The sequence below is a fragment of the Pinus tabuliformis genome, chromosome J (genome assembly GCF_031772625.1).
Source record: "Pinus tabuliformis cultivar Carrire ecotype Pingquan chromosome J, CPIR1, whole genome shotgun sequence".
Lineage (NCBI taxonomy): Eukaryota > Viridiplantae > Streptophyta > Pinopsida > Pinales > Pinaceae > Pinus > Pinus tabuliformis.
Window position 1 is genome coordinate 946,109,818 of NC_142295.1, and position 16,539 is coordinate 946,126,356.

A 16,539-nucleotide genomic window follows, 5' to 3' on the forward strand; every position below is an offset into this window, starting at 1 on the left:
CAAATTAGTAAAGGATTTGTCTGCAAAACCAAAGAACATTGATCCTTTTCTCTCTCCTCCCAAAGGGACACATGGCAACAAAAAGGCTGGATCTAATAATAGACACGCGGTAAACAACGACTGGATGCGTTTAGGGATAGGCAGAAATTGGCTGCGACAAGTGACACAGGGAGGCTGACATCATCACGACAGGGCAAAAAAGGGTGGCACATGGCATTATTTAAATGGTTACACGTGACAGTGATGGCGTCACATATGGGATATCAGCGATCAGAGTTTGAGGCGATTTGTCAATCGAAGTGAAACCTCTGATTGATAACCTTCAATTGAAGGGCTCTGATACGGGGGTTAGATTGCAGTCACATGAAGAGCCATAAGACCAAGGCCAAGATGTAGAAGTTGAACGATGACCGACAATTGGAGAATTGACATGGCATACACAAAGGTTACACCTCTGATTGGAAATCACTGATAGAGAGGGCTCCGATTTCGGGGCTAACACAACAGTCACACTTCTGATTGATAACATCCAATTGAAGGGCTCTGATGCATGGGCTAGACTACGGTCATGGGAAGAGCCACAAGACCAAGGCCCAAACGCAGAAGGTGATCGACGATCGTCAATTGAAAAATTGACATGTCATGCACCAAGGTTACACCTTCGATTGGAAATTGCTGATAGAGAGGGCTCTGATCCTCGCCGACAATGGGTTGCTAGGGTTAACGTATCAAGATGGACGATAACAAAATAACAAAGGATTTGTCTGCAAAAACAAAGAACCTTGAGCCTTTTCTTTGTCCTCCCAAATAGACACGTGGCAGAAAAAAGACTAGATCTGATAAGAGATATGTGGTAAACAACGACTGGATATGTTTAGGGACGCGTTGCATGCAGCAATTGGTTGTGACAAGTGACACGAGGAGGCTGACGTCATCACGATAGGGAAAAAAGGTGGCACATGGAATTATTCAAAAGGTTACACATGGAAGTGATGGCGTATAACCTCTGATTGAAGGGCTCCGATACAGGGGCTAGACTGCGGTCACTTGAAGAGCCATAGGACCAAGGCCTAGATGTAGAAGGTGATCGACGATCAGAAATTAGTGAATTGACATGGTGTACACAATGGTTACACCTCTGATTGGAAATCGCCGATAGAGAGGGCTCCGATTTCGGGGCTAGAACCACGGTCACACCTCCGATTGATAACCTCTGATTGAAGGGCTCCGATACAGGGGCTAGACTACGGTCACGGGAAGAGCCACATGACCAAGGCCCAAATGCAGAAGATGATCAATGATCGATAATCGATGAATTGACATGCTATGCACCAAGGTTACACCTCCGATTGGAAATCGCTAATCGAGAGGTCTCCGATTTGGGGCTTCATTCATTTCCTCTCCACGTAGATCAGACCACGTCAATCATCGGAGAACGCAAGTTTTGGGACTGCAACCAAATGCTACATTGTGGAATTGCTGATTGCGATTTCGCGATATTATAAAGGCTCAGGCATGTGTGATGTGGTCCCATGCGTGTGATGTGGTTCCACAGTCATGTCAAAGAACCTCGGGTGGAGTAAATCGCAGATCGGAGTCCCACGGTCAATCACACTGTCAAAATGGTATATTCTTTGAAGGCCGACGAATCTACTACAGTATCGTGAGGAGGAACCTCACCATAAAAAGCCTATCAACTTAATTACAGTCCCAAATGCCAAAAGGTAAAAGGTCCCTTTCATGCGACGACAATCATATTCATATATGTTAACAAAGTGGCTATGGACATTTCCATCATATAACCTTAAAATTATTTTTGGTTTGTAAATCAACCATTTCTATCCATTTTTTAGAAATTTACATGTGGTGAATACAATTTCAAAATAGTAAGGGCTTCACTTCTATTGAATTTGTTGGCTTTCAAATACAAGCAAAAGGACGTAGACATTAACTATTAGACCCAATATCGATGGCCGAGATGGACCAAAACTGATCACAAAAAAAAATACACCCCACCCTCATCAGTAACCATCGAAATTGTTGGGAGCTTAAGCACCATTACCACCCTCTATGAGGTAGTGGAATGCTTCATGAACATGAGATTCCATGTGGAGCCTCTTTAGACATCTTCGAAGGGAGTCCTGTCAATCAAGAATATGCCATTGATTATGCTAAATGTCATTTAGGAAGTTGATTACATCATTTTGGTCATTATGTCTATCACATGCCAATTGTTCAATCGTCGCCTGAACTTGACAAATTTGAGCCTCTAGGGAGTCGAATGGGGGTGGAAAGTCCACGCGCCTAGGGGAAACTCCATGAGGCTGCTCCAACTCTCCCTCTTTGTCTAACAGAACGACTTGATGCCTTGCGCCCTGTCCCTATGGACCACGCCTTTCCTAGGCCTGTCCCTTTTCCACAACATCGGTATGCTGTTAAGGGTTCCTCTCAGCCCCCAAATATTTTTCCAGGTAGTAGTTGTGCAACCCACACCCCAAGCACAACTACCCGCCCTGGGGATTAAAGTCTCTCCAACACTCGAACCTCGTGCCCACAATGTGTGAATCCACAACTCCCCACTCGATCATTGAGTGCCTTTCCTAGGTTCACAAACTAACCCACACTAGCCCTAGATTACACCTCAAGGATATTCTCCCACCACCCTAATAAACTAGTCATGGGATACTCCACTAGCTAACCCAATTAGACCACGCCTCACCACATACAAAAAAACCTCGAATGGTAGCTCCTTATTTACTTGGCATCGAACAAAGGTAAAAATGAGCACCCCCAACTAGCTACCAACCTTGCTACTTAGCCCCCACTTTCCTCCAGTACCACAGAAAGTCACCAACCTTTGAATAGACACAATGCTAGAAAACTTAAAGGCCTTTCGACCACATATGATAAAGCGTGAAAAGGGAGAAGGTTTATAGGGCCACCAACAGGTTCCAGAGAACCCCTTCTCCTATCTCACCTCCTCAATATATGACCAACTGAACTACGTAAGCCAAAAGTTGAAAACAACAGAGGACAAGTGAAACATAATTACCTGTAAAAAGGAGCAAGTCGTATTGCCAGTACCCAAGCCAAAGAGGAACCCAACTACAAAGACCACCTCTCGTCTTACCAGCCCAAGATTGGCTTTAGTCTCCAGAATTCGATGCAAGCCAGGATTCCAAATCGTGTTATGAATTACCATTGGAGACCAAATCACGTCAAGCTTCCACTCTCCATCGTCTAACAAACACAATCACAAGCCAAAGAAGAGGACAAGCTTTCTTGATAAGCCTCCCTCTCCTCATAAGCACTTTATTCCCCCGAATGTCGAACCCTCATCTCCCAACTCTAACAAATGCATACAAGCACCAAAATCAAATCAATTATACACCAAATCACCTCGAGAATGTTCTCCCTTAGATCACCAAGCGTTGCTTTCCCAACACGCTTCATATTCATTGATATCACGTGGAGGAACTATAAATGGCCATGTCTTGGGCATTATTAGGACCATTTGCCACCTCATCGGGGAATAAATTTAATAATTTTAATAAATAAATTCATATGTATTTATTTGGAATATGTTTATAATATCAATAAATTAAATTATATCTATATCTATATATATCTATATCTATATATATATATATATATATATATATATATATATATATATATATATATAATTAATTTGAGATTATTAAAAAAAATAATTATTATTATTTGTATTTAGATTTTTGTGAAATAAAATATTTTTAAATAGTAATTTTACTGTTAAAATTTAAGGAAATGCATAGTCTAAATAGGCCACAATTTCATCGGGAAAATAATAGAAATTCGAGTATGATTTTGAGAAAAATCAATTATTTAAAAAAAATTCCAGGTTGCATTTGTCAAACTTCAAGATTTTGGGTGCCCCAAGGATGCTTCGTGGTGCTAAATCTATTTCCCCCATAAAAAAAATATTTAAAGACTCCCACAATTAGATTTCTTGAATATTTTTTCATCAGATTCTCATGAGAAATTTGTTATCCAAACAAAATTATGACTTCAATAGATAATGCCTTAAGGAAATATACACACTTTATCCAAATTTATAAATATATACTCTACTCCCACTAAATAACTTTAAAAAAAATATACATTCTTAATTATTATTCCTGCCGCAGGCGGGTAATAACGTAAACAATTTACGTTGACATTGAATTAGTTTAGGAGTTGACTAGAAATTAAACGATTTTTTTACGAAGTTTGACATTAGAAATTTAATTTAATTTTTGTTTATTAATAATTTCATTCATTTATATGTATTTTGATTGGCTAAAGTCCTATTTTGCCATCATTACACTTTGCACAAATTTACATAACTTGCATTTAACACTGTACCACTGTACCATCATCCATGTCAGTGATGTACAGTTAGCACCTGCCTTTTTGCTCATTGCATTTCCATCTTAGTACTTAGACGTGAGATGAGTGCTTAGCTCCACAAAAAGGTCATACATATGGCCCAAATCCGTAGCATTACCGTGCAAATATAACATGTTCTGGTTAGAGTAACGAATGACATGAGTACCTTGCCTTGATTTAATGAACAATAAATGGTCTCTGGTTCATTCGGTTGAGAATCCAATGGGATTGAGGAGATCAAATTAGATCGAAAGGATTTTGGAGGGACAAACTACATCTGACTCGGAAGACCAGGATTCCACAACAGGTAGGTTACATTTCTCCATACTTAGTTTCCATATTTTTTTTCCCTCTAAAATATTAATTCTATAGAAAGAAATTCCACATTCGTAGATTATATTTGTAAATTAAATTTAGTATGTATATTAAATAAGATCCAATGGATGTAACTGCTTTGGTGTATTCTTTCTTCAACCCACATAAATTTGTAGATTTGTTTATTTAATAGTAGAGAAAATTATTTATATTAATTAAATTTATGATATTTATGTTAGACCAAAGTCCTTATTACCCAAAACACCTAGCCACAGTTGTCAAAGTTCAGCTTTACATATTACTATATTAATCAATCCAATTTGATTTCCATTACGTAGTTGGGTACCTTTTGATATTTATGTTTGGGCCAAAGCCATTATTACGCAAAACACCCAATCACCCTAGGCTGAAACATATGGTGAGTTTTAGTTTCAAAAGCTTTTCATCTTTTGGAAAGTGTTTTATTTATAATATTTTAGGTTTAGTTTTACACGGATCCAAACTAGCTACAACAGTGAAAAGTACGCCTTCTAAATTTAGTAGAGGGCAATGGATGTGATAAATGTGTGTGATCCACGTATTTGGTTTCAAAAGATTTATTTTATCTTTGGTCAGTTTTACACGGATCCAAACTAATCACAATTGTGACAAGTACAACTTTTAAATTTAATAGAGGACCATAGATATGATAAATGTGTACAATCCACATATTAACTATACGATTATAATACTGTAAGAGATTCATATTAAATGAGTTTATATAATATACTATACAAAACAAGACTGTCAATTATGCCAGAGGATTGCGCACATAAATCACCATGATCTCCTACTCTCTAGGTCCCCATCTACTCCGAAGTCCGATCTGATTGAGACAAATACATGGGGAACTAACACTCAAAACCCGCGCATAGTTTTCGATAGTAATTAAATGCGATTCTAGATAAATATAATGACAAGAAGGGATTTCTATCAAGTGCAATGTTGCAATGTTTCGTTGATTTGATAATTTTTTTCTTGAAGACTTAACAAATAATACATTTTTCGGTCTAGTTTTCCTCTAAGGATGGTGTTTTGATGGTGAATTGATCCAAACAACTCATATCGTAATTGTGGCCCATTGTATTAATACCTTCCAAGGAATATTCATCGACATTTCTGATGATGCTTTGTTTTATCCAACCAATATCATTATTTCCCACTGTAATTGTCATTTTTTATGTGTACAACATTTGGTATTTACACGCAACAATTTCTCTTTATTACTTAAATTTTGTGGTTTCAATGCAGAATGATGATATCAATTTTAATAATAGTTAGAGTTGTGGTGAAAATATAATTCCCTAAATAAAATTGAAAATTGAAATAAAAATACAGAGTCCAAGTTAAACATAATTAACCCTAAAATAACATTTTTATATTACTTTCTTTAAGTAAACATGATAATCATTTTATGACATCGGTTTTTATAAATAAAATTCCATAATCTCAATATAAAATAATAATATTTATTTATAAAAAACAAAACAATTTGGTATATAAACATCACTCGGAACTGGAACTCAAAACATCTTACACAACTATCTAACTTAGGAACATTAAATATTGCAATGTGAAAGATTGGTTAGCTGCATAGATCAATGACGCCAAAGGATTGAACAAATAAATCCCCATGATCTCCTTCCCTCAGGGTCCCCATCTACTCTAGATTCCAATTTGATTGAGCCAAATACGTGAAGAACTAGCGATCAAAACCTGCGCATAGTTTGTAAGTAAATGTAATTTTGGAAAAATATAATGGCAGTGACAGAACTTTATTTTTATTATAATTAAAGGTGTTAATATAATAAATAACTTTCACTATATTAATGATCTAATATAATATTAAATAATTTTTAAAATATTATGAAATAAAATAATTTGTTTTTTTTTTTACATTGAAAAGTTAGATCATAAACACATTTTTTTTAAATGTCATATATATGTGCATATTAAAATTTTAAAACATTTGTAACAATATTGACATTCTTAATTTATTAATTCATCAAAATTATAAAGATTTGAAAAGACTTCTATATTTTTTATTCTTCATTTATTTTTAATGGAAATAAAATTATAAAACACACAATTCATTTCCTTGTGATTTTTCTTTAAGTCTAATAAACCAACAAATAGTAATAATCATCATGGATGTTGTCATCAATATTCATATAATTAGTATAATCTTGAAATAGGTAAAGAGAAGATTGAAGTGAATTGAGGATGCACATGTAAGTTGAGTTGAGAAATAGTTTTGTTATTTTCACTTGTATAGGATTGCAAATTAATGACTAAATATCTCATTTTTGGTTATTGGAGCAATTGACTAGTTATCATTGAAGATCCCATCCTTAGTTTCCTTTAATGAGCGAGGACTTGAATTTGCTAGAGTAAAGTGCAACCTCTTTCTCTACCATCATCTTCTAGTTAAAGAAACAATAACATGACACTTGAGAGATTGATGCCTTTACTCCTAGAAAAGAAAAGAAGCGATGAAGAAGAATTTTTGTAGTCAATAATGGCATATATTACACCATGGAGAGTGAGGGCAACAAGGGGCCATGTGGTCTCACTTTTTCTTAATTTGGTTCATTGATCAAAATATATGCATTTTCCACTTGTGACATGTTCAAAAGGTAGTAATGTAAAACATGACTTACTAACAAATATCATCTACCATGATTCTTCAAAACATATACAACAAGTAGCAAGTTGTTAGAGGGGGAATATGACATCTATTCTTCCCCAAGTCAAATGAATCAATGCTTGCAACGCACTCAAAACAACCCACTAACTCAACATTGCATTACATGGTATCTTATTTCAATTCTCTTTTTGTTTTGGACAACACTTTACTATACATATACGAGGAACTTATAATTGAGAGAAAATTCAAAATTGAAATATCTCAATATTATCCAAATACTTCCTCATTCAAATAAAAAATAATGTTATTTTACTTTAATTAAAAGTTTAATTCTTTTACATTTTAAATTTACATATGAATAAAATAATTAAATTACAATCACAGTTAGTTAACGAATAATAAAAGCATTTAATCAATAAATTAAATTAAATTAATGTAAAATAATGGACCCATTTTTTTATTTTATTTTATAAATATATGATTGAAATTAATCAATCCCAATTAAAATAAGTAAAAGGCAAAACAATTTCATATTTTAATTATTCTAATTTAGTTATCCACAAGGTCTTGGATAGATAGTGATTGGATACATGGTTAAGACACTCCTACATATTAAATCACTCATTCTATTCCCTAACCTATTTAAATATTATTCTTAAACATAATGATTATATATATGTATAAACCAAAAAACAGCATTGTTAAAATCACTCAAACTATATTAATAAAGTATTCACCTATAAAAAAAACCTTTCATATTATTCAAAATCAAAACTCAAACTATTTTTGTAATATATCCCATCATTAGCCCTATAATCTCACACTTTTTTCTTTTTTTTTTTTTTTTTTTTTTAACTGTAACGGTTATGGGTTTTATTTATATGCGAAAAGGAGAATGGGTCTTTGCCGTAGCGACCCTTATTACATGGTTGTTATCCTTCTTATGTTGCCTTTGAGATATTACAATTTCACGGATTTTGGAAGGAACTTTCCCCATTTACAATTAAAATCCCTTTCATGAGAGTGCAACCATTGTTCGCCATCCGATCTGCTTCACTGTTGGAGTTTCTGAGGATATGGTAGAACTTGCACGAGTCGAAGTCTAGTAAGACTCTCTTCAATCTGCCCATGATTTTGTTGAGACCGGCGTTGCTGAAGAGATCCTCCTTGATTAATTTTTTGATTAAAATTTCTGAGTCTCCGAAGACTTGGAGATCTTTAGCACCTTTCTCTCTAGCAATAAGACAAGCTTTGAGCAGCCCAAGGATCTCAGCTTGATTGTTAGTTTTCAGTCCAAGGCCCCAGGCGAAAGAATCTCTAGAAGACCCATCCGTGGAGTAGATGACCCCACCAGCACCTGCGGCTCCGGGGTTCCCTTTGGACGCCCCATCAAAGAATATAGTAGTTAATTTTTGAGCCCTCCACCAATTTTGGAAGATGTCATCTGGCTCTCTTTTTCGCCAGTCCGGATTGGCTTTCTGGGGTGGAAGGAGGTACTTTCGGGGATGAGGCTCTAGGGCCAACCACCTCTTTTCTTCAGGCGTGAGCAGAGGGTCCTCTATGAAATACTGCTGATGAGCCACTTCCAAGAGGAGGGACTTAGCTTTTACAGCAACTTGAGTTGGAGAATGCTGCATATCTTTGAAGATCTGCTGGTTACGTGCCAGCAAAAGCTGCCAACAAACAAATTTGGGGAGCGTTGTCCATACTTTGCACCAGAAAGACTTGGGAGGGATACGTTGAGGGTAGCAGGTACTCCATGAAGCAAAGAGATCCGGGACAGAGATCTGTGAAGGGAAAGAGATTTGAAAATCTTGAAGAATAAGACCCCACACCTCTTTGGCGAAGAGGCATTCCAAAAAAAGGTGTTGGGCAGTTTCTAGATTACGTCTGCAAAGCACGCATCTATGAGGCCCTTCGATCTTCCTTTTTACAAGATTGTCTCCCTTTAAAAGTTTATTGTGAGCCAGAGTCCAGAAGAAAAAATTTACTTTTGGAAGAGCTAGCGGCTCCCAGACCTGTTTCCAAAATGTAGGAGATTGATTGCTGTTCTTAGAGCCCTGTAGAGCTCTATAACCCTCTGCTGGAGTATAAGCTCCTGTCTGGCCCCATCCCCAACTGTCCTTCATGTATCTGTTGACCGGAGCGGCGTCTTCAAGAAGATCCTCGAGCAAGTTCTGTTGATTGCTTAAACGCATAAGGACTCCGTGTAGATCCCAGCCTGTCCAATCACCACGATTGTCCCAGATTGACAGTTCGTAAATGTTGTTTACTCCCGCTCTTTCTAGCTAGTTTCTGAGTTCTGCAATTTCTTCATTTTCTGCCAGAGGGTCACACCCCATTATGCGATCTTTCCACAGGTGGGTGCGCTTACCGTTACCAGGGATTCTGTACATGAGATTTTTGAAAAATTTTCTACTTTTGCAGCAGAGCCTCCAAACCTGCGTGCAAGAAACTGAGCTGTCCAATTGCATTTTCCTGAGGGCGTCATTGTCTGCGTATTTTGACCGTAAAATAACACTGACAGGATGAGAGGGATTGTGGATCATTTTCCACAGGAGCTTACCTCCCAGCACTGTATTAACAAGGGAGGGATCACGTATTTGCAATCCGCCCTCAGCAATCGGCCTCTTAACCATGTCCCAGTTGACTAAATGCATTTTTTTGTCATTGCCTTTCCCTCCTTGCCATAAGAAATCCCTAAGGAGAGTAGAGATCTGTTCCATTACATTTTTGGGAGCCAAAAGAAAAGCTGCTTGATAAATAGGAAGGGTTGACAATTGAGATTCGATTAGGATGGTTTTGCCGCCTTTTGTTAACCAGTGGCCTCCCCAAGCAATGATTTTAGATTTGATTTTGCTAATGATGTCATTCCAGAGGGACCTCTTATTCACACTTGAGGATATAGGAAGACCAAGATACCTGAACCTGTCCCATTGAGCATGTCCTTTGAACCTGATAATCTTAGAGATGTTAGTGATCTCTTGCTGATCAACATTGCAACTGAAGATTTCGCTTTTACTCTCATTAACAAGCGCACCAGACACCCTGCAATAACTTCTCAGAACAGATTCAAAGGCTTTCGCAATTCTAGAGGAAGCACCTCCAAGGAGCAAGGAATCATCTGCAAAGAGAGCATGATTCAGGGGGGCTGATCCATTGGAAGGTTTGAGGTCCGGGAGGGAACCAGCGGTTCTTTCAGCTGATATTTTTCTACTGAGGGAATCCGCCATGAGGATGTACAAGAAGGGTGAGAGAGGGCATCCCTGCCGGATACCTCTCCTCGCTTGGAAGAAATTGGTTGGGCGACCATTGATAAGGGGAGCAATCCACGGGGAATCAATACATGCTTTTATGAGCTGAACAAAATGCTGAGAGAAGCCAAAAGAGAGCAGGACTTTGCAAAGGAACAAGCGGTTAACTCTATCAAAAGCATTCGCCATATCAAGTTTAATCAACATACCTTTCTCCCCTCGCTATTTTCTTGAATGAATGGTCTCCTGAACTTGAATAACGTTATCCATAATGTACCTGCCTTCCACAAATCCGCCTTGAGAACTGGAGATCAATCTTTTGAGCAGGGGCTTGATTCGATTTGCTAAGAGTTTGGCTATAATTTTGTAAGATGCATTACACAACGAAATAGGCCTAAATATTGCAAATGAGTCAGGGTTGGTTTCCTTGGGAATTAAAGCTATATAGGTGGAGTTGGTTCCTCCTCCTATCTTAGCTTTTTTCATGAAGCCTCTTATCATTTTAAGGAGATCAGCTTTGATGACTTCCCAGCAGGATTTGTAAAAATGGATTGTAAATCCGTCAGGCCCAGGGGCCTTGTCGGCTTCCATGGACTAGATTACATTAATAATTTCCTCCTCAGAAATGGAACTACAAAGAGCTGTATTTTCTTCGGGGTTAACGAGAAGAGGGATATTAGAGAGGAAGTCAGCAGCTTCCTCAACATTGCCTTGGGTGCCATCATTGTATAAATTCCTGAAATGAGTTTCAGTAGCATCTTTAACTTGGTTGAAACCTTTGTAGGCTTGGCCCTTCGAAGTTTTGATTTCAGCTATATGATTCCGGGACAGTCTAGCTCTGTATTGTCGGTGGAAAAAAGAGGTGTTCCGATCACCAACCTTTAACCATAGAATTCTGGATTTTAGCCTCCAGTATTCTTCTTCAGCTAAGAAGGATTGATAAGTGGATCGTTGAGCTTTTACTTCCTTGTCCAGGAGCTCTACTGTAATGTCTTTATTTTCCATTTCTGTTTGTAGGGAGTGCAACATCTGAACTGCCTCTTTTCTTTGATTGGTTGGAGTGGGATCTGGCTTTTTTATCCATTCCTTCAACGCATGTTTTGTGGCCTTCAACTTTTGTTCCCAGATATAGCTAGAGGAGCCTGAGAAGGATTTAGCCCAAGCAGCTTTCACAGTCTCCATGAAACCCACTTTCTCGATCCAAAGAGGATTGAAACGAAAAGGAATGGGACCCAGATCTTCTTCATATTCCAGTAGAAGATGTATTGGCTTGTGATCTGAAGTCAATTTGGGTAGTATTTTTGTGATGATGATCTTTTTGTTCATAATAAGGGCGCTTTGAACTAGGAACCTGTCCAGGGCGGCAGAGATGTGATCCGGCCCAACACGATTATTTGACCATGTGAAAAACCCGCAGACTGGAATGAAGTCTAAGAGGTCCCAGCTCTGGGAGAGTTCCTCCACAGTGGCCAGCATGGAGTCTCTGGTGCAGGAGCCTCCCCTTTTCTCTTTTGGTTTCAACACTACATTAAGGTCTCCCGCTATGATAATGTTACTTGGGGAGTGCTGTTCTAGAAAAAATGAAAACGAGTTCCAACACTTTTTTTTTTTTTTTTTTTTTCAGAATAATTTACAGGAACATACAGATTGAAGAGGGAGATGGTCAACTTACTAGCTTTATGCATCAGTTCTGTGAAGATCCAATGCTGAGATTCTTGAAAATTGTGGAGCTGGAAGGTGCAGTCTGACCAAAGAGTAGCCAGTCCTCCTGAGGTGCCCCTGGCGCTGACTGCCTTGCCTGTATTTTTGTTCCACTTTGACTTACTGATATCTAGGAGAGCTTGCCCTTCAATCTTGGTCTCTTGGAGCATGAGAATGTCTGAGGGCTCTGTTTTAAGTAGATCCTTGACTGCTTCTAGTTTAGAGGGATTCCCCAGTCCTCTGCAGTTCCAAGAGACAAGCTTCATTATTTACTTAGAGGGGGGTTGGGACCTCCCTTGGAAGGTCTCGGTCTGGTATTTCTTCCAATGGACATTTCTATTGTGGCCTGACTTCCTTGAGTTTTGAGTCTTTCGACCTCTTCTTCTCTCATTTCTCTGCGGGATTTCCTTCCAACTCTTTTAGAGGGGCGCTCATAGGTTTCATCCTCCGATGATCCTGAGCTTTCAATTGCTTTTTTCCTTGTGACTTCTGCATATGAGGGATTAGATGGACTGCCCTGGATGACTTCGATCTGCATTGCTTTCTCTCCTTCTTTGCTTGGGGGGGTGCTTTCTACCTGCACCAGGTTTTCCTGCTCTGAGGCTGCAGGGTTGATCTAAGTGCTTGCTGTCCCTTTTGTGTTTGCTTTGTCTTCCTGAATGGGCTTAGAATTGCTTGGAATCCCTGTCGTATTTCCTTTGCCGACACCTTTTTTTGGGTGTGTTGTTTTCTAAACTAGAGTCCATTGATCCCCATTTTGTTTGTCTGATTGCTCTTCGGCCTTTTTCTTGCAGTGCTTGGCGAAGTGTCCGTGCCCATGACAGTGTCTACATTTGAAGGGGAGCTGTTCGTAGTCCAGTTCCTGAACATGCGTCCATCTAGCGACAGTGAGCTTGATTGCTTCCGGTAACCCCTCCTCTAGGTCAAATTCAACGCATATGCGAGCACATGAGTACTGGTCTTTTCTTGCAGCTTTGTCTATGTATTTACCCAACCCATTTCCAATGTTCTCAAGGGATTTTTGGTTCCAGCAGTGGAGAGGCAGATGGGGGAGCCTCACCCAAACCGGAACAGCAGAAGGGACATCCTGGGAAGGGTCAAAGTCTGGGGATCATTTGTTCAGATACAATCCCTGCAGTCCCATGAAGTATGGGCCATTTCTGAATATTAAGCTTCTGTCTTCCGAGCTTTTGGACACAAAGACAAAGAATCCTTTGCCTACAAAGTAACTTTTGACGCCCTCTTTGATCAGAGGGTTCCAGTTTCTTTGTGTCCAGTCTTCTACTGATTTAGGAGAGGGCCAGAGGCCCGTGAACTGGCCAATGAGGCCTCTCTCTGCCAGATTCAAAGCTGCTTTGCACGTCTCTTCTTCAGGAAGGGCCACTGAGGGGATCGTTTCCATCTTCTTAATGAACTTCTGCTGAGCCGCTGATGGAGCTTGCTTCGAACCTGCATCGACCATTGCGCGGAACGCTAACACCTCAGGAGGCGTATTAGAAGAGCCCTCGCTAGTATCCATCGCAGAAGGGTGCCACAGGGTTGAGCGCAGGGGCGCAACAGCCACAAGGGCGCACGAAGAGGCACCCTGCAACCCGAAGACGATCAACGTTGCCCTTCGGAGCAGCCAGAGGGTCGAGACGGCCTGCGGCCTCAAGCGCAGGAGAACCAGAAGCAGTGCCGGCTAGGTCAAACCCTCGAAGCGCGTCTGCTACTCGACGTGGTCTGTTTGAGCCATCAGAGCAATATATTATAATCTCACACTTTTAATATGATGTATTTTTAATATTTTTTGTTTTATATTTATAATAGATGTGATTCCTGTAAAAAAAAAAAAAAAATTAAAATTCTTAAAGAGCGAGTATAGATTTTTCCAAACAAATATGATGAAACATTAAATTTATGAGTTACAAAATTTATAAACTTTCCTAATAGATATCTAAATTATAAATTGTTTTTCCAGTGTAGTGTATTGTTTTTATTAATTTGGAAAAAGTTATATGTAGTTTTATTTTAAAAAACTAAAATCTCAAATTTTATACCAAAATCTAAATTTTTTTATATAAAATTTGAGTAAGACTAGTAAGCTTTTTCTTTTTCTTTTTTAACATATGGGAAAATCTATCATAATTTAGTTGTCAAACTAACAGTGAGGACAACTATGCAGGTTGACTCATCACCCTTATTCAAGGAAAACCATCCATCTCTAGTTGTTATCCACAAATGCAGGGTGACTCATCACCCTTATTCAAGGAAAACCATGCCACTTAGAATAACCCGCTAGTGGTCCGTAAGAGAGGGGGCAGAGTTTCACAGTCTCCTGCGAGATGCCTCTGAGTCTTGGGCCGTTAACCTGTTTCCTTATGTCCAAGAAAGAGATTTAGGGGCGACACTAACAAGTTACTTATAAATAATAAACATTTAAAAATTAATTATAACAATTATTATTATATAGAAAATTTTATAACAATTATTATTATATAGAAAGTTTCTTTGGAAGATTTATTATTATATAGAAAGTTTCTTTGGAAGATTTAAGAATTTAAGGTATTTATTAATAATAAATATTTAAAAATTAATTATGATAATTATTATTATATAGACTTTTTTTTTTAAGATTTAAGAATTTAAGGAAGGGAATTAAAAAAATCTTAGAGGCTAATATTTGTTGGTGGACTAATTTCCCATGTTAATTTTTTTTTTTAACTAATTTCTATTTTTTTCTAAAAATGATTTGTCCAAACATTATAATATAAGATTATTTTATCTTAAAGATAACCAAAATTTTATAGAGATTATATAAAATTATTAGAAATTTAAATATTTTTACAAAAATATTGTTAAACATTTCAAAATTTTCATGTCAAAGACTAGTAAGATTTGCCTAGAAATTTTAAGATAATTATCTATCCCTAAAATTTTGACTAGGTACTTCGTTTTTTTGGCTTCTTTATTTTAGCTGAACACCTCCATAAAGATCTTATAATTTTTAAAATTAAAATATTTTATTTTTATTTTTTATATTATAACTAAAATAAATAAATTTAGATTAATAGCCCATGAGATAGGAGTTGTCTTTAGTGCTACTTTTTGAAGTTTTCAAGGCTGGAATCTGGCTAAAAAAATTATGGTGAAATCTTGATTTGTGTTATTTAAACTAGTTTTTTAGTGTATATATAGATTCAACACCCTAAAAAACCCCTAGGGCACTTCTATTGTGCAAGTTTACTCATCAAACTTGTGATTTTAATGAATTCCTCCCTGATTTTAGAGAAATTAGATTAGAAAAATCCACTGGAAAAGCTTCAAAAAAATCGCACTAGAAATAACTCCAATGAGTCGCACTAAAAATAACTCCAATGAGATATAGGGCAAATGGTGATCAAATTTTTTGTTAAGGCACTCTTTAGTATAAAGGTCACCGGTTCGAAACTCCATAGGCAAAAATCCACTCTTTGGTATAAAAGTCACCTGTTCGAAACTCCGTAGGCAAAAATCCAACTATGCTAAATATTAGTATGACTCTGGGTATCTCACATGCCTAATCCTAACTATTCAAGCTACATATTAAACATACCAATCCTCTCTAGAATCACATTACCTAAAAAAACCAAATTTTATTTATTTATTTATTATAAATACAAAATTTCTCAATAAAAATTATAAATTAATTGCTCCATAAAAATATTATTATCCTTTCCGCATAAATTCAGTTACCAATTTAAAATTTTAACAAACATTATTCATACAAATTGGGTAAGCCCCGTCCAGGGGGACTATGGGTAATATATCCTATCAGGCAGGAAGGGAGAAGGCAAGCAGCAAGATAGGTTTGATCGAAGGCATTCAGTCAGGGGGAAAGGTCGAAGCGTGTCTTCCGGGTGATGGACATCAATCTTATTTTAGACCTGAACACGCTACACAACGAAGTAACCGCCTCTTCGATCCTCACTTTTTTATCTTGATATTCTACCCCCACATAAGGCCTGTAAACTCTTTTATTCACTTGTGCTTTTATTTAAATGAAGACGTCTAAGGAAATGTGTGTCTTTTTAAAGATTTTAAAAACATTACTCGTACAAATCATTTAAATAATTTTGCTTTATATATTTTTAACGAACAGTAGCTTTCTGAGTGGGTGGAATATTCCTCGATCACACCTACGATTCAGATTCC

General features: G+C 37.5%; 1 protein-coding gene across 2 annotated transcripts in view; it reads left to right on the forward strand.

Moving 5' to 3' along the window:
- The first annotated feature begins 16,167 nt into the window (after positions 1–16,167).
- The window catches only part of LOC149229915 (calmodulin calcium-dependent NAD kinase-like), a 123,892-nt gene continuing 123,520 nt past the window's right edge, over positions 16,168–16,539 (forward strand). Inside the window, exon 1 of one of the 2 annotated variants that reach the window (XM_089378787.1) lies at positions 16,168–16,292. The gene's annotated coding sequence lies outside the window, so the exon portion shown is untranslated. The remainder of the gene's footprint in view (positions 16,293–16,539) is intronic. The other variant, XM_089378786.1, reaches the window with a different exon arrangement.